At 32.7% G+C, this 19,096-nt stretch overlaps 1 pseudogene; it reads right to left on the bottom strand.

The window, feature by feature from the left end:
- Positions 1-14,639: 14,639 nt before the first annotated feature.
- On the bottom strand, positions 14,640-15,820 carry LOC124888802 (annotated as a pseudogene).
- Positions 15,821-19,096: the final 3,276 nt, after the last annotated feature.

Raw genomic sequence — 19,096 nt, 5'->3', positions numbered from 1 at the left:
TTTAGAAAAGTTTGTACTCTGTAGATATTTTCTATGTATTTCTGGGCTGTGTAGTTGTAAACTTTTTTATCTTGGTTTAGGCTATCTCGGTATGTGGTAACTTGTGGGGGTATAAACAAGTGGTCTTTTTGTGTTTTTGGTGTAAATGATTTTTCAAATATTTTATTCATATTCATATTCTGGTATCTTGGTCGACTAACTCCTTTGCTTGTACCTGCAGAAGTAGATTGATAAATGTTATGGGTTTTATGGAGTGTCCCAACATCTCCTTCTAGCTCTGGAACTTTAATGTCTTCCGATCGACATAGCTCTGCACACTGCTAAGTTAGCTGATTTGTTGCTATAGACTTCAGTTTATCTTCATTAGTCTTTAGCTTTTCTATCTCATTACCCATACTGTCCACTTTCATTGAAAGTGTAGTTAGGGTGTTAAGTATTTTTTCTAGAGTATCTTCTTCTATTATTTCAGTCTGTGTAGTTTTTTCTTGATATGTAATCTGCAATAACATTTTTGTTAGTACTGATCACTTCAATTGTAAATGTGAAATTTAATATATTCAAGACTAGTTCCAAATCACTTTTGTTGTAACTGAATTTTGTATTTTCTTTGTTAACCACCAGCGTACCTGTGTATTATCTGTTCGTACAATAAATTTGTTATATACAATATATGGCTCAAATGCTAACAAACATTTATATAATGAACATAATTCTTTCCTATTTATTTCCCATTTTATTTCTGTTTCATTGAACGTACCTGAGTAGTATCTACAATGGTGTTCTATTTTTTCTGCTTCATATTGGTATTTAAGTACTCCTCCGTAACTATATTCACTAGCATCTGCTTCTACTATATATATAAATTTTCTATTTTCATCTGAAAATTGTAATTTTGGTAATTCTTTACAAAGTAATTTTATTTTTTGAACTTGTTTTTTATCTTCTTCATTATAGTTATATTCTACATCCTTTTTTAATTTTTTCTGTAGTGGTTTTAAAGTTTCTGCTAATTTTGGAATATATTCTCTTACTTGGTTTACTAATCCTAAAAATGATTGTAATTTCTTTTTTGTATCTAATTCTTCTTTCGAATTTATTATTTTTTGTACTATATGTTGTTGCATTTTTACTCCACTATTATCTATTTGTATTCCTAAAAATTCTATCTGATTTTTCATAATTTCAGCTTTCTTTTCGCTTAGACTTATTCCCGATTTTTCTATTATATCTGTAAACTGTTCCAATAATTTTAAATGTTCTTCTTTGGTTTTTGTATATAATAATATATCATCTATGTATACTATACAATTAGATAATTGTTTAAAATAACTATCCATAAAATGTTGATATCTACCTGGTGCATTTTTATATCCAAATGGTAATACGTTCCATTCATAAAATCCTTGTGGTACCGTAAATGCGGTTAATTCTCTAGATTCTTCTTCTAACTTTAGATGGTAAAATCCTGATTTACAATCGAATTTGCTAAAATAATTATATCCTTGTATTTGCCTTATTTTTAATATCTTATTTGGTATTGGATAATTATATGTTATAGTTTTTGCATTTAAATTTCTATAGTCAATTACCATCCTACTTTTTCCTCTTTTTTGTTCACTATGTTTATTTACTATAAATGCTGGACTATTATGTTTACTATTACTTTTTTGTATATATTGTTTTTCTAATAATTCATCTATATGCATTTTAAATTCTTTTAAATCGTCAAAATTATATGTTAATGGTTTTTGGGTTATTATGTTATTTTTATCTATCAATTCAATTTTTATAGTAGTTTTATGTTTTTCCCATCCTTTTAATGGATCTTCACTATATAATTGTTCTAATTTTTTCTTAATTATTTCTATTTTATTTATTGAAAATATAGTTATTTCTGTTTTATTTATCAAAAATACTACTAGTTCTATTGTATTTTCAGTATTTTTTATATTTTCTAACTTTTGTGTAATTTTTTCACTTCCTTTTATCTAATCAGTTTTCTTTCTTATTTTAGTATTAACTCTTTTTGCTCTTACTTTCTGTTTACATGGTGTTGTAAACCACCAGTCTGTTCTAGTTATTATATATGGGTATAATTTATCTAAGAACGGCATTCCTAAAAGTATATCTTTTGATGTTAGTTCATAATTATAAATTTCTTCTATTGTTAATATCTTATCCCATACTTGTATTTTTACATTCCTAGCTTTATAAGTAATTAAGCTTCCTTCATTATTAAATCCTTTAACTATTATTGGTGTTTTTAATTTGTCCCATTTACTTTCTGGTAAGCAATTATATCTACATAAATTAGCTTCTGCTCCTGTATCTATCATAGGCGTATAATATCTACTGTAATATCCTTCTACTACTATCTTCATTAATACATATATTTTCATTTCATGCTAAGGCTCTTCTTAAAAATAACTTCTCTTTATTATATGTTAAAGTTAATTGTGTATGTTCTATATTATATGGTTTTACTTGTTCTAACCATTTTATTCCTAATATTATATCTGTTTTTTGCATTTCTTCCCTTACTTCGAATTCTATTTTTATTTTTCTAACTCCTATTATTATTTCTTTTTCTGCTATATTTTTACTATTTATTAAACTTCTTGGTAGATCTGGGCACATATCATTAGCAATTTTTATTTCTTCATTTTTTACTAGATATTTTGCTTTATAATTTTCTTCTTGTCCTGTATTCAAAAGTATTAGATATTCTTTTTCATTTATTTTTCCTGTTATGTAATATTGGTTTAAATTACTTATTGAATTTGTTTCATAACTTGTTCTTTTTGATGAGCTTGATGATTCTGGTTTTTCATCAGCTATTTTTTTCGTTGTACTTATTCTATCATTTACTATTTCTAAATTTTCTTCTATATCTATGTCTCTATAGCTATAATCATTATAATCTATCGTTTTTACAATTTGTTCGAATGGGCTTTCTATTCGTATTTTGTTAATCTTATTTTTTCCTGTTATTTTATGTTTTGTTGTTAATACATATAGATTTTTGCATCTTGCTGTAAATATTTTACTTTCTGGGGTTAATTCTATTCCTGATATTTTCCAATATAATACGAGTGATTTATCTATATTTTTATCTGTTACCGCTACTGAATAATTTGCACTTATTATAAATTTAAATTTTTGATATAGTAGATTTCCTTTTACGGCAGTTATTATGCTTTTTTCTATAGGTTTTATAATTCTATCATCTGCTAAATATAATTTTATTGGTGTATCTATTCCTTCTCTAAAACATGCTTTTATTAATATCTCTGTACCTCCAAGGTGTACATATTTTATTGGATCTCCTTTACTTTTTATATCATTTATCTCTTTATTAATTATTCTTTTTGTTACTAGTGGTATACTAGCTTTGCCTTTTGCATATTTGCAGTCTATTACATGTTCTTTTTGACATACTACATAATATTCGTCCTTTTTCCTAGTAAAAATATTTTTTATTGTTGGTATTTTAAATATTTTTTCTATACTTAAATCTAATTCTTTTCCTTTTATTTCATCAAATATGTTACTGTCAAATATTATTTTTTGTTCCGTTCCTTCATCATTTAAATATTCTTCCTTTGTTATTATTTTTATATCTTCTTCAATCATTTGATTCATCTATTTCACTATCTATTTCATTATCTGTTTCGTTTTCTGAAATTTCATATATACTATCCTCACTTTCTAATTCATAACTATATAATCTATCTGCATATATTCTATATTATCTATTTTTATTTCTGATATTTGTTTATTTTTTGAATTTTTAGGTAATTTACAATCTCTAGCTAAATGGCTTATCTTTCCACAATTATAACAAGTACATTGTTTTATAGATTTCTTTTTTCTATATGGTCTTTTATATTTATAATTTTTTACATAATATCTTTTTCTTGGTTTCTTATATTTATATTTTGATTTTTTATATTTCTTATGTCTTTTTCTTTTCTCATAATATCTTTCTTCACATCCAAATTGGGGTGCTATTTTATTTTTGCAATATGCTAAATTTCTTATTAATGTTTTTTCCATTTTTAATTCTTCTCTATATTTTTCACATAAGTTTCTATACCATTGTTGTAAAAATTTTATTTTTGCTTCTAACGTATCTACTATTTTTGCTTCTTCCCAACTTTTTATTATCTTTGAACTAAATGGCTCGGGTAATTTATTAAAATATAATTTTCTTATCTCTTTACTTTCTTCTATACTATATACCCCTTTATAATAATATTCTTTAAATGCGCAAGTATATTCATCTATATAACACATATTACATATTGCTAATTTTAACATTAAATTCCTATTTGTATCTTTTTCTTCATCTTGTTCTTCTTCGATTGTTGTCGTACTACCAAATACATCTTTTATAGCTGTTTCATATTTTTTTAATAATTCTATAGGTGTTAGTTTAGTTGTTGTTGATGATGTTCCTTCTAGAGGTTTGTTAGTTCTTAATACTTTCTTGCTATTTTCTATTAAATTTGAAAACCATAGTTTTACTAATCCTATTAGTGTTTTTTCTATATATTCTGGTGCATCTGTTATGTTTATATTATTATCTAATAATTGTTTTGTCATATATCCTATCCATAATTGTATTGTTTTTTCTGTATCTATTACACATTCTAGGTCTAAAAAGTTATAATTTTTATTAACTATTTATTTTGGTGTCCATTTGTCATATTCATTATATTTTTTAAACAACTTATTCTTATAATATATAGGTTTTCTTATTTCTGTTGTTTTAGGTATTATATTTTCATCTGCTTTTTTATCAAGAGTATTTATTTCTGTGTGGGTACTTTCTAAGTTTTCCTCATTAATTTCTTTTTGTTTTTCATTGATTTCTAAATTTTTTGTATTTGTTAATATTTCTGTATATGTTTCACTATCTTCTGAATCATAATTATCTGTCTATTTAACTTCTATATTATTTATTTCTAATTCTTTGTTTCTTATTTCCAATTTTTCCTTAAATTGATTTATCTCGTTCAGTAATTTTTGTTCTCTATCTTTCTCTTCTTTTTCTTTTTGTCTTTGTTCATACAACTCTTTTAACATTTGTAGTTCTTTTTCTAATTCAGCAATCCTACTATTTTTAGTTTCTTCTATTTTTCGTATTTATTCCGTAGTTTGTTGTTTTATTTTTTCTATTTCATTTTTCCTATCTATTTCTTCATTTTCCCTTTCTATTCTTACCATTGTTGTCAATTTATCTTCTAATTTTAATTCTTCTTTTTCTAACATTAGATATAAATGTTCACCTATTTTCTTATATCTTCTTCCTAGATTAGAAAATACTATTTTTATTTTTAATCCTTCGTGGTTTTCATATATTTTTTCATCTATTATAAATTCCTCTTTGTTCATTTTATTGTGAATAGTTCATGTTGATATATATATTCTAAACTATCTATTTGTGATTCTAATTTTGATATTTCATCTTTTTGTGTATTTATTGAATTTTTACTAACTCCGGCAAATATATTATAATGTAGTCTTTCTATTCTTATTTTTAATTCTTTACGTTTTTCAGAAATAATTTGTTTTAATTCTTTGTATTGTTGTACTTTATTCATTTAAACCATGTTTATAATATTTTGGCGGATATCTAAATCTAATTTTATTATAATTAGGTAGTATGTGTTTCATTCTCCTAGATTTTAAATGAATTATTAATTTTGATTCAATACTAGATATTAATGTAATTAAGTAGGCTAATCTTTGTGGGTTTTCTTTTGTTTTATTTAGACTTATATATTCTGAATAATTACTAATTAAAGATTCTTTAATTTTTCTAAAAGCTTCTCTATTTTTAAATGGTCTTCGCATAATTAATTTAATAATTTATATAATAAATTCTAATAACTCTAACATATATCTCACTTCTGTATTTTTTGAATCACTTTCGGCAGAGGATTAGGGCCAGTTTGGGTCGCTAGTGTAGGGAATTACTTGGTGGGGGTTTTATTCCTGTTATGATTCCGTCTTCCGTGTTCCATGTTTTATTACGAATCTGTGTGCTTTCCTCTGCTTTCCTCTATTTTATATTACTTATGGGTGCCGTATTTATGTTATGTAATCTGCTTCTGTGCTTTACTATGTGTTTGTGTGGTATCTCGTGTCTTGAGCTGGGGGTCTATCGGAAACAGCCTTTCTACTTCATCAGAGATAGAGGTATGGACTGCGTACATCTTACCCCCCAGACCCCACTAGGTGGGAATACACTGGGTTTGTTGTTGTTGTTGTTGTTGGGCTCTGAGTACAACCCGAAATATAACAGCTTAATCATCACAATAGATAGTCAAAGGTAGTACTGGCTTGCTCCATAGAGGAATATATATTAGCATACTTTGAAGCGAATTAACTTCTTCTCTAGCAGAAGACATAGCTATAAATTCTTGTCCCATCAACTAGTAATCATTAATATTGGACCAGTTCAATTTATCTGACATAACAAAAGTTATGCCCTTAAGTTCATCAAAAATGTATTAGACAATCCAATTTACTATTGACTTTTGAAATTTAACCAAAAGTTGTTGTCATGTGCCATGGAGGTGAAGGTTTCAAGCCGTGAAAACGATCTCTTGCAGAAATGCAAGATGAGGTTGTGTACAGTAAATCCTTGTGGTTCGATCTTTCTCTGGAATACCGCATAGCGGGAGCTTAGTGCACAGGGCTGTCCTTTTTTCCCATACTTTCAATGTTACAAGCACTTTCTCATAGTTTAAAACTCAAATATCATATTATTTCCTAACATATACAATTAATCGAGAAACATTTGATATCTCAGATTAGACAAAAAACCTTTAAATACCATTGGTATTAAATAGACTCTTTAAATCTACAAATATTAATAAATATATGTGGAGCATTTCCATATATACAAATACGATTGTCCAAACAAATGGCTGCAGCACAGCCACAGGTATGAGATCAGAGACAAAAACTAGAACGAGGCATCGTAATTTTCAGGCATCTTCATTAGCGTGTTCGCACTTACCGAACATATCCATTTTGCATCATTTATACCTTATTCATTCTGATACTCAATAATATCAGGTTCTCTTCACATCCTATAGCAGATGATTGTAAATCTGGTACGAAGATAGAATTAAAAGTCAATATTAAATACAACAGACACGATGGAGGAGGCAAACACATCATTACAAGGCTTTGCCCTTTCAATCGATGCAGCAAATCTCAACATTAGCGTCCACTTCCTGAAATTCAATAGTACAAAACAATTTAAGGTTGTATCTCATAAAATTTTCACATGACTCTAAAAACAGTACAAAAATACTAAAATAACCACCTAATTTAAACAATAGCAACTGCATAGGTGCGAGTGAATCATCATTTCTTAATGTAAAAGGACGCTTTAGTCAACTGGTTAGCAATGAAAAGAACATATACATTCAGCTAAACTCCTTAACTGATTTAAGCAGCACTATATTGAAAACCATAACTCAAACACAATTTTCATATAAATATTAAGCATAGTTTGTTATGTCAGCTCCAAAAGGATAAGTTGCATTGAAATTGATAAAGTTCCATGGAGTTCTTAATTGCATAAAAGGAGTCAAAGTAGTGGTTGTGGCATGTTGAAGCACTTCTTCGACGAAGTATTTCATATCATTTTTGGGTGTATGTCATGTTGGGTTCCAAGTGAAATGTGAATGGGAAATGGAGAAAACAAAATGGAGGGAAAGTGAAATGTATGTTCACTTTATAAAAGAAGTGTTTCCCCACATTGGTGGGAGAAAGGAAAATCCTTGTGCTTTAATATGGAAGAACTCCTTCATGTAGATAGTGAGGCAAGAAGAAGATGAGGCTCATGCCATCGTCGTTTGAAACTTAATCAATTGATCCTTAAGGACACACCATGAATTCAGTGGACTTTAATCTTCCAATCTTCATCTCTTTCTAAATGTTTAGTTTTGCTATCTTTAGAAAGTACTTTGAACTCCATTTTGTTGATGTTCATAAGTTGGGTTAAACTTATTACTGAAGTTCAAAGTTGTGAATACAGAGTTGCAACATCATTTGATTGCTCATATGCTAATTTGAACATGTGTTTGAAGCTATTGTTGAAAAATACAGAATTTACTAAACCTGAAATACAACAAGTCAAGCGTATCTAATGAATAATGTACAAAACTTCATCTCTGGATAATTCGCCAAGACGATGTAAAGAATATGCTAGAAAAAAAAGATTCTCCTTTTACAACCAAGGTATAAAAGAATGAAACCCTTCCAGACCTAGTAAAAATAAACACTAACTTTTCTTACTTCCAGATAGACTCATAACACCACATTCTTCTAGAAGGAGAGAGGAGGTTACCGATTACCAATAATTAGGCGATAAAATAATACATGCTCATAAAAATTGCAACATACAAACAAAGGAATTCTAACTTAAGACTTTGACATATGTTTTGTTACTTTGGCTTAAGCAAAAGTGCTTAAAAGATATTTTGGTTCAAAAGAACCTAAGATAAGCCAATCTAAACTGGCTCTAAGTTGCATATATTTGTACATCACGTAGGCATAGTTTTTAGCCAAACTATTATCGAATTTTTCTAATCTATGGTAGTATCATTAGTGAACAATAGTAGGATGTGACTATATTTCCTCTTCTTCCATGGCCAATTTCAAATCCCCTTTTCAATCCACCACCTTCTGGAAGTCTATTGGTGGTCTCTATTGTCAGGAATGAACCTTAGGCCTAACTCAACCTCAAAAGCTAGCTCAAGAGGTGAGGATTACCCAAGTCCATATAAGCAAACCACTAGTCCATTCCCCAACCAATGTGGGACTTTTACCCACTCTAACATCTATCCCAATAAGAGAAAGGAGTAAAGATATACGGTCCCTATGCTTTATCCCCTTATTTCCAGAGTGCTTCACGAGCGTCATTTGGATAACAGTTTTCTTTCTCAATAATGTTATAAATTCTAACATTAATGCTCAGTGGTACTGAAAAGATTATGCAAATTGGACTTGACCAAATTACATGACAAAAGACTCTAGCAAGTCTAGAAAATCCAAAATATTAGTCGCAAAAGACCCACTATTTCAAAACAATAAATTCTGAATACATTTAAATTTTATGACAGCTACGCGTTCTCGCTGCAAAGAATAAAGCCTATCCTGAGTTAAACACGCTTAAAGGGAAGCAAGCGACTTCCACTGGTGGTTTAGTCTTCCATAACAATTTCCACGGCCATCCTTTAGTCTCAACAGTGAACACTCCATCTTGCAACCATCTAACGTCACATTTTGCATTTTCTGCCAAATGGAGGCAGCTTCTGCCATTTCCCAGTAATTAAGACTTTTTCTCAATTTAACTGTCCAAAGACTAATTCTTTTCTCATTTCCTACTGTTGCAATAATATATCTCCAAATCGCAACTCCGTAAGAAAGACAAGATTTTATGGATCAGAATGTATCACTTCAGACAAGTTCCCTGTAGATTTCTAATCTTAGCAGCTACAATAGCCCCCTAGCCACAGGTCACATCTATTAAGACTGCATAACAATATATCTGTATTGGAGAAAAACTGATTCAAGTATGTGGCACACTAATGGATGAACACATGGTAGAGAGGTCTTGCAGATAAATGAAATTCTGAAAAACATATAATCCTTCTGAAGGTGCCTAGGAAAGAGATAATGTGAAGTTATGCCAAATAACTTGGAAGAAAAAATAGATGGGGAGAGAAATGTCAGGAGGCACAAGTACATGGACGACCTCATACCAATCTGTAATGAATTACCACTGAAATTGTAATGGAAATACTCAAATTGCACAATACAAGTAGAATTGAGGCTTTTTATTAATATTTTTTGGAGCTATTACAGTACTACAGTCCACTGCTACACTCAACTACTCTAGTGGCGGAAGCTTGTTAGCGTCTATCCATGGCGATTCACCTGAAATTGAGAGGTTGAGAAGAAGAATTCAGAAGAAAGAAGAGAAGGAAGAAGGAAGAGAGAGAATTGTTGAGAGAGAGTAAAATACCAGAAGTTCGTTAATAATTCCCCCTCCCTTCTCTGAATGGAAATATAACAGATATTCTCAACTGCTCCATGAATCTACTGTGTTGATCTTGCCATCTGTAACCTCTTCTTTGCCGTTGGATCAACTCGCACGTGACCCGCACATGCTCTTATTATTCTGCAGATGACCAACACATGTAATCTACTACCCTTAACTCCTCATATCTCAGCTACTCTACAATCCCCCAATTCATTTCTCCATCCTTTTTCATCTCTTAATCAATACACTACCCCTCCGATCAAAAACAACCTTGTCCTCAAGGTTGGTGTTAAGCCATAAACACTGGGAATTGACTATTCAAGTAGCCCCAATCTTCCCATGTGGCTTCCTCAGGGCCAAGATTTGACCACTGAACCAAAAGCTTAACAGTGGCAGCATTATTTTCTCTAACCAAGCGACGTTGCAAAATGGACAATGGTTGGGCTAAGATGCATCTATATGTATCATAAGTAGGAGGTAATGGCTGAGCAACGACTGAGGGCCTGATACGATGCTTGAGCTGTGAGACGTGAAACACAGATTGGATGGTGGATCCTACCGGAAGCTCTAGCCGGTAAGTCACTGTCCCTATACGTTGTAACACCTTATAGGCCCCATAAAATTTAGCATTGAGCTTTAAGTTTGGACGAACAATTACTGAAGTTTGTCGATATGGTTGTAGTTTAAGATAAACCAAATCCCCGACCTGTAGCTCCCTCTCTGTACGATTTTTATCTGCAAAACAATTCATACGAGCCTGATCTTGGTTAAAATTTTCCTTAAGATCTTGAATCATTAGTTGCCGTTAAGCAAAGGAAAAAACCAAGACCAACATAAGTGGGAGTTGATTGTGAAGGGGAACCCAGTGGAATCTGAGGAGGAACATAGCCATATAATGCTTCAAAAATGATAGATTTAAGGAAGTGGGATGATTGGTGTTGTACCACCATTTGGATAAAGGTGACGACTTGAGCCATTATTTGGGATTGGTGGATACCATAGCTCTCAAATAAGTCTGTAGATAGCGGTTCAATCGCTCTGGCCATCAGACTAAGGGTAATAGGAAGTAGAAAGATTCAACTTAGTTCCCATGGCCTTGAATAAGTGTTTCCAAAAATGGCTAGTGAAGATAGAGTCCATGTCTAAAAAAATAGACCTGGGTAGGCCATGCAATTTATATATATCTTTAAGGAAGAGCTTAGCCACCTCTTGGGCATTGTAGGGATGTTTTAACCCTAGAAAATACCCATATTTAGTCAGCCTATCCACTACAACTAGAATGGTATTGTTATGGCCAGAAGTTAGTAAACCTTCAATAAAATCCATGGCAATATCTTGCCACAGAGCCTCCGGAATAGGTATAGGGTGAAGAAACCTAAGATAGGGCACATTTTTTTCTTGATTCTCTGGCAAAGATCAAATATAGACACCCATCTCACCACATCAGCCTTCATGTTAGGCCAATAAAAAATCATTTGCATCCTTTTATAAGTTCCCTATTGTCCTAAATGGCCCCCCAATGGGGACTGATATAACACTTCAAAGATTTTCTCCTGCATTCCCATGCTCCTTCCAATACAAAGCTTCATTTTGTATCTGATAATACCCTGCTGCAAACTAAAATCAGGTTTGCTATTAGGATCGGTGAATAAAGTTGTAATCAGTTGTTGAGCTATAGGGTCATGCTCATAGATTGCACATACTTCTAACATCCATGTCGGTTCCACAACAGTGATAGCCTTCAATTCAACCACTTTCTCTTAACCCTTCTTGATAAAGCATCAGCCACTCTATTATCTGTGCCCCTCTTGTATTGTACCTCAAAATCTAGTCCCATTAGTCTAGTCAGTCCCTTTTGTTGTAATAATATAGTGACCCTTTGCTCCACGAGGTACTTTAAGCTCTGGTGATCCGTTCTGATTATAAAATGGCCCCCTTGAAAGTAATGTTTCCATCTATCAACAACTGCTAGTACAACCATGTATTCCTTTTCATAAGTAGAGAGGCACAAGTTTCTAGGTCCCAATGCCTTGCTAAAATATGCTAAGGGTTTCCCTTCTTGCATCAATACTGCCTCCATTCCTTTAGAGCATGCATCAGTCTTAATGATGAATGGTTTGGGAAAATTAGCGAGAGCCAAGACTGGAACTGTAGTCATATCTCCTTAAGTCGTTCAAAAGCAAGCTCAGCCTCCTCATTCCATTGAAATGCATTCTTCTTCAACATGTTAGTGAGAGGTCTACTTATAATACCATAGGACTGAACAAACCTCCTATAGTATCTAGTGGGCCTAGAAACCCCCTTAAACACTTTAGTGATTTGGGTTTAGCCAATTAACCTTCGCATCAATCTTGGCCAGGTCAGTAGACACACCTTGTCCGGTAATAATATGACTTAGATATTCCACTTGACACTGACCGAATGAGCATTTAGACATCTTAGAAAAGATTCTCTCATGTCTCAGCACCATTAACACTTTTCTCAGATGATCTAGATGCTCCAGTAATGTAGAACTGTACACTAATATGTCATAAAAAAATCAACAAAAACTTCCTGAAGTAATCTCTGAACACATAGTTCATGAGGCTTTGGAAATTTGCCATGGAATTGGTCAACCCAAAGGGCATGACCTTAAACTCATAGTGTCCCATATGTGTAACAAATCTTAATTTGTGGATGTCTTCAGTCCTCATCTGGATTTGGTGATACCCTGCTCTTAAGTCAATCTTTGAAAAAATAATAGAACCATATAATTCATCCATCAAGTATTATACTAGTGTTATGGGAAAATTATCCTTAACAGTGATTATTTTAAGTGCCCTGTAATCAATACTAAATCTCCAACTTCCATTTTTTTTCTTAACTAGTAACACTGGAGATAAAAAAGGGGAGTGACTAGGTTGAATAGTCCCCTGTGTTAGCATGTCTGACACCTATTTCTCAATCTCATTTTTTTGAAAATAATTATATCTGTAGGTCTGAAATTAACTGGTTCTGCATCCTTCTTTAAGGGAATATGATGATCATGGCTTCTTTGTGGTGGCAGGGCTTCTGGTTCAATAAATACATCAGGAAAATCATCCAAGATCAGCTGGATTTCACATGGAATCACCTCTTTGTCCTCAACACTAGTAGCAGTAACAGTAAAAAGGTAAGCCTAAATAGCTTGCCCTTTTTTGAATAGTTATTTTACACTATCGGCCGACATACTTTTCAACTCTATTTGGTGGTATATTCCTTTAAATTCCACCCGCTTAGCTTTGTGAGTCACCTCCACCGTATATTCTACAAAGTCCAGGAACACTGGATTATGGTCCTTCATCAAGTCTCCGTCAAGAATGATATCATTTCCACCCAATCTTACCAGTCTAATGGAGTCCACAGATTCAACCCCTTGTATCTTCCACTTGAAATTAGGACAGAAGTGTCAACTCAGAATACGAATCCCATTTGTATCGCGTTTTAGTTACCGTCATTGTTAGGGCGAGGATTTGCTTTGATACTAATTTGTACTGAATTACCACTGAAATTGTAATGGAATGACTCAAATTGCACAATACAAGTAGAATTGAGGGTTTTTATTGATTTTTTTAGAGTTATTAAAGTACTGCAGTCCAGTGCTACATTCAAATACTCTAATGGCAGAAGCTTTTTAGCGTCTATCCATGGTGATTCACCTAAAATTGAGAGGTTGAGAAGAAGAATTTAGAAGAAGGAACAGAAGGAAGAAGGAAGAGAGAGAATTATTGAGAGAGAGTAAAATACCAGAAGTTCATTAATCCCCTCCCTTCTCTGAATGTAAATATAATAGATATTCTCAACTGCTCCATGAATCTGCTGGGTTGATCTTGCCAGCTGTAATCTCTTCTTTTCCATTGGATCAACTCGCACGTGACCCGTACATGCTCTTATTATTCGGCAGATGACTTACACGTGTAATCTACTACCCTTAACTCCTCATATCTCAGCTACTCCACAATCCCCTAATTCATTTCTCCATCCTTTTTCATCTCTTATTCATTACACAATCTGACACTGCAGGAGGAATATTTGATGGCACCACCAACGGTACTACCACATGGCATTAGGTTTTTGGTTCAATTACTTTAGGGCGACAGTAGAACTTTCTTATTGGCTGAGGCCTCACTATTACGGTTGATAAATAGATTGCCATTTTTATTTGTAGGGATATTCTATATTCCAAGCAATTTAACAAGAATATCTTTTTCTCTTGCATACTAAGTCTACTTATTTGTCGTTGCTTTATTTTGTCATTCACGGATAATCTCGGAGCAGTAGCTGTTGTTGTTGGAAACATAAGCAAACGCATCGAAACACACGGAGTTACAATTCTTTATTTCTTTGTGTTCTTTACAAGATCTTTCCTTTTTAACAAGTTAACTGATATTCAAACCATGATACAAGCATATATGATGTAAGGATTCATTTATATTATATGTTTTGTTACCTTATCAGGATAAAAATGATATTCAATGTCTTCTCTTGTACTTGACCCCTCAAAAAAAAGTGCAAGAAGAGCATATTAAGCAGAATTCTAACAGGTTATCAGCTAATGACGTCCCTGGTCAGATATCATTAGAGGATTAACAAGGCTCTCTACATAGATATCTATAGGATTGCATTCCTCAACTTCAGTACTTTACACTAGTTTTCTGGTTGAACCATTGAATTTCACGGTAAATGGGGTAACCAAATAAAATTTCACCATTTTTTGAATGGCGAAAATGCATAGAGAATGTGTAACATTGTGAAGGAAATATATATAGTGAAGCAAGTTGTGGATATTTGATGGTGAACAATTTTTTCCAAAATCTGCAATCCTTCAAAATCCAGACATCAGAAGTAGTCGCACCTAGACGACATGTATAAAGGAAAGAAAGGCCACTTCCAATAATTCCTAGTCTAAAATGTGAATCGACTTCTCCATCAATGGGAAGATCCAAGCTTTCCCATGTCTCATTTGCTAAGTCAAAAGAAATAATTTTGCACATGACATAATTACTAATGCCAGTAGATGATGAAGCCCAATAAAGCTTCCCATTGACCAATTTACCCGAACTATTAATTAGAAATATGCCCTGACACTGCTCATGGACTGTAAGAATCAGTACTCAAACTGCAAATGTTGACCGGATGACGAGAAGAATTACGACAATAACCGATAAATAGAGCTTTATAATCGTCACATGACTCATCATATCAAAACCATATTTGGCAGGGAAAGAGGAACCCCACTTCAAATTAAGTAATTTCTTAGACTTGTTAATGGTGGGGTTCCATATATATGTCTCCCTTGGATTGAACAGACAAATGAGTCCATTGGCAGAACCAACTATGATAGTTGATGAAGTGGGAGAATCCATGTCATATAGCTCGGCAGCGGCTTGTTGCTTGTTAAATTGGGCAAGGAGTGAACAAACCTTGAAATTTCCTTTCATCCCGCATATAAAACTCTATAATGGCCGCATTCTTTGTTTAACTTGAGATGGTTTTTCACCAAATCAGGACTAGAAATCAATTGATTCCATGATTTTGAAATACATGTGAATTTGGCAATGACTTAGGGGGCAGTCTTAACAGGATCTCTGTTATTATCTCATCAGGGATTATCAAATCATTGGTTCGAGTTGCAAGAGAAGTAAATGGAGTGAAAATGAAAGTAAGGAATTTGAGCATAATGGTCTGAATGACCTGATGAATCCAATCGCAAAAAGAAGCAAACCAAAACATGGTCAGGTTACTGGGCTCTTAAAGATGTTTTTGTGAAAAGCAGACAGTGGTGAGTGAATATTGCTAAGAAGTTCAATTTTATGAAGTGAAGTGACGAAGATTCCCAGGCAGTGAGTGAATAATTCTTCTAATAGGGTCACCTACCAAATTATGTTTTCCTAAAAAGGACTCTGACTCATTTAATTATGGTTGTAGAGATTCTGACCACTACATATATTCGAAATACTAACGTTAAAAAATTAAGTTCAAGGGTGATAGTGCCCTGCATAGTTTATATAAGTAATTGACAAAATTATATTATCGTTTAGACGTGTTTTGATACCTTAACCTTTATATAAATACATGATATATTTATATATATTTAAGAGTTGTTTGAACTTTGAAAAGAGGCAATAGTAACATTTAAATTCCCTGTTAGCCTAGAATAAGTACTTATTATTTACGGGAATCGAAACCTGTGTCTTTAACATGAAAAGAACATGTTAATTAATTTTAGTTCTAACATCTTTTTGGCGTGAATAAATTTCACTAATAATAAAAGGAAAAGGAGTAAATATACCCATCGACTAGGTGATTAGAGAGGATATATCTCTCATTAAAAGAATGATGTATATACACTCATCTTCTAACAAATGCTGCATATTTACACTCATCTTCTAACAAATGCTGCATATTTACTCTTTCCATTACTAAATCTAGCCAACATCAGATCAAGTTCTGTAGGGGGATCAATATATTGTTGTTGTTTTGGTACTTCTATCAGCCTTGCACCTCTACTGTGCAATGTAATGTGCTGATATTTTTTGCGAATATTTTTGTGAAAATCTCATGATAAATGAAATATTGAAAATCTCTCGCATGAGTTTTTTTTCTCTTGTGGATGGGATTATTTTGTGATCTCTTTTCTCCCAAGAACCTCCTCCTATAAATAAAGGAGAGTTCTTTCACCTTAAATACACACCAATTTGAGAAGAGTTTAGTTGTGTTTGTTTTTTTCTTCATTGAGAGTATTTAGTGAGAGAGTTGTGTTGGGAAACAATTGAGTTAACCCTTCTTGTGAGGTTATTCTCTTGAGGTATTTGGGATATTAGAGTATTTAATTACTCTAATTTTGTATTCTGTTTTTTGCTTTTATACTTTGTTTTGTATCCGTTGAAGCATTTTAATGAAACACTGTCCAGGCTAGGCGATGGCCTAGGCGCCGCCCATATTAAGCTAGGCCATGGCCTAGGCGCCCCCCACTTGGTGTTAGGCCATGGGTTGGGCGTTGCCCACCTGATGTTTTACGGTATAGGGGCTCTGATTTTGAATTATTTCAAGGGTAACCAAGTCTTTTCACATTCCATAACCATCCCTAAACATCTATAGACGAAATCAAAGCCTTTAAATAAGTGTTAACACTCTCAAATCCCTAGTTTATCTTCCTTAAACATAAGAAGATAAAATCAACCTAAGTTTGCACATTCAAGCTCAAAGGGTAAATCTTTTCACATTTTCTTCATCAACTAATTAGGTACGTGGGGCTGTCCTAAAACTCCATGGGCATAAGTTATTGTTTTACTAAGCTTTTGAAAGCATATTATGATGTTTATAACAAGGGTTGAAACAAATGTTTTGAATAGCCAAATCATGAAACCCTTTTTCAATGATATAATATTTTGGTCTTGAGGTCTTCCCTTGAACTTGAATTTTTCTCGTGTATGTATATATATGCAGTTTTAGTTTTGAAATTTGAATTAAGAGCATGACTAACTAGACTCCCTCTCTTGTTATGGTCCTCTTGGTTTCACATGTCATGAGTTGTTCAATTTCATGTTGAGAAGCATGAGATAAATATTTTCTAATGTTTAGGGATTTGATATTGATTTTGAATTAAAGAGAGGGTGTTTTCTTATTTAGATATATGCGAAAGGTGATGATTGAAAAAATTAAAGGGTTTGCTACAAAGTAATTGATCACCACATGTTTAATAATTGAGAGACGAGAATCTTTGCATAAGTTGCCATAATTTTGAAATACAAATTATTTTGTACTGTTTAAACGATTTGGGTGGTGTAAATAACATGTTTTGAATGAGAAGGGCTGTGAAAAATTGATATCATAGGAATGACATGCTAGTCTGGGTGTGATGATACCCGGTGATGATATGTCCTTAACCGAATAGGTATTGAATGTTTTAAAAGCATGAGGCATGGTTTTAAATTACTAAAATTGGGCTTAAAAAGAGTTAGATGGTTACCCGAATAAATTATTTGATTATAAGGGCTTATTGTTGGAAACCATGTTTTTCCGTTAAGAAATTTATGATATGTTATCCTATATGGGAGGATAATTAGGGCATCTCACATGGGGGGATTCCTACGGTATGCTCACATGGGGAGTATTACCAATTTATGAAAACTCCAATCCTTGCAGAAAACTAGGATTGGGGGCTTGACCGCCGAGCCAAGGGAGGATTCCATAGAGCCTGTGGGATTGTAGAAATATAGGGTATCCCATCTATCTCAGAAGTAAGGTAAAGAGTTGAATCATGATTACAAGAAAATATTTAAAGATCATCAAATTATATCAATGTGTTTTCAAATATTTTATGCTGACATGTTTTTTATGAAATGCTCTCACTTATGTTGTATAAAAATATATTTTGTTTTGGATTGTTCTACGTACCAGTACATTTATATTGACCCCCTAAATTTTAGGATCTAAGGCTCAGTCCAGGATCCCGTTGAGCAGTAGATTGGTTTATTAAAAGTTTGCAGTCGGTGAGCCTCTCTTATTTCGAATGGCCTTGTTCAATGAAATATTGTCTCTGATTTTAGTTCACGGTACGATCGTGTAATACCCCGAAAAAATTTTCGTTGAAATTTTGTGCGTAAATGTGTTGGGTTTTATCTTCTAGAATGAATTATAAATTTTCCATGTGGAATGTCTTAGATTATGACCCACCATTGCATAGAGTATCGAATAATCTTTCCAACTATATGTGGATCATCCAAAACGGACACCCGAGCAACGAGTTATGAACATTCCGATCGAACCGTGGATAGTAGTGAACAGTAAAACGAGCAGGAAAAAGTATTGAGGCCTGGCGTATTTTTGCTCCAACTTTAAATGATTATAACTCCTTATACATAATGATCTAGATGATCTACTATATATCAACAGAAAGCTCTGCGAGTCCTATTTCCAATGAAATTAGTTTCATTCCATTTGTCTATCGGAGCAAAAAGTTATGGTCGATCAACTTCAGCCTATCAAAAGCAAATTTTTGGATCA

Source organism: Capsicum annuum, chromosome 11 (genome assembly GCF_002878395.1).
Source record: "Capsicum annuum cultivar UCD-10X-F1 chromosome 11, UCD10Xv1.1, whole genome shotgun sequence".
NCBI classification, from domain to species: domain Eukaryota; kingdom Viridiplantae; phylum Streptophyta; class Magnoliopsida; order Solanales; family Solanaceae; genus Capsicum; species Capsicum annuum.
The sequence above is the reverse complement of the archived record's forward strand: the minus strand, read 5'-3'. Positions and strand labels throughout refer to the sequence as shown.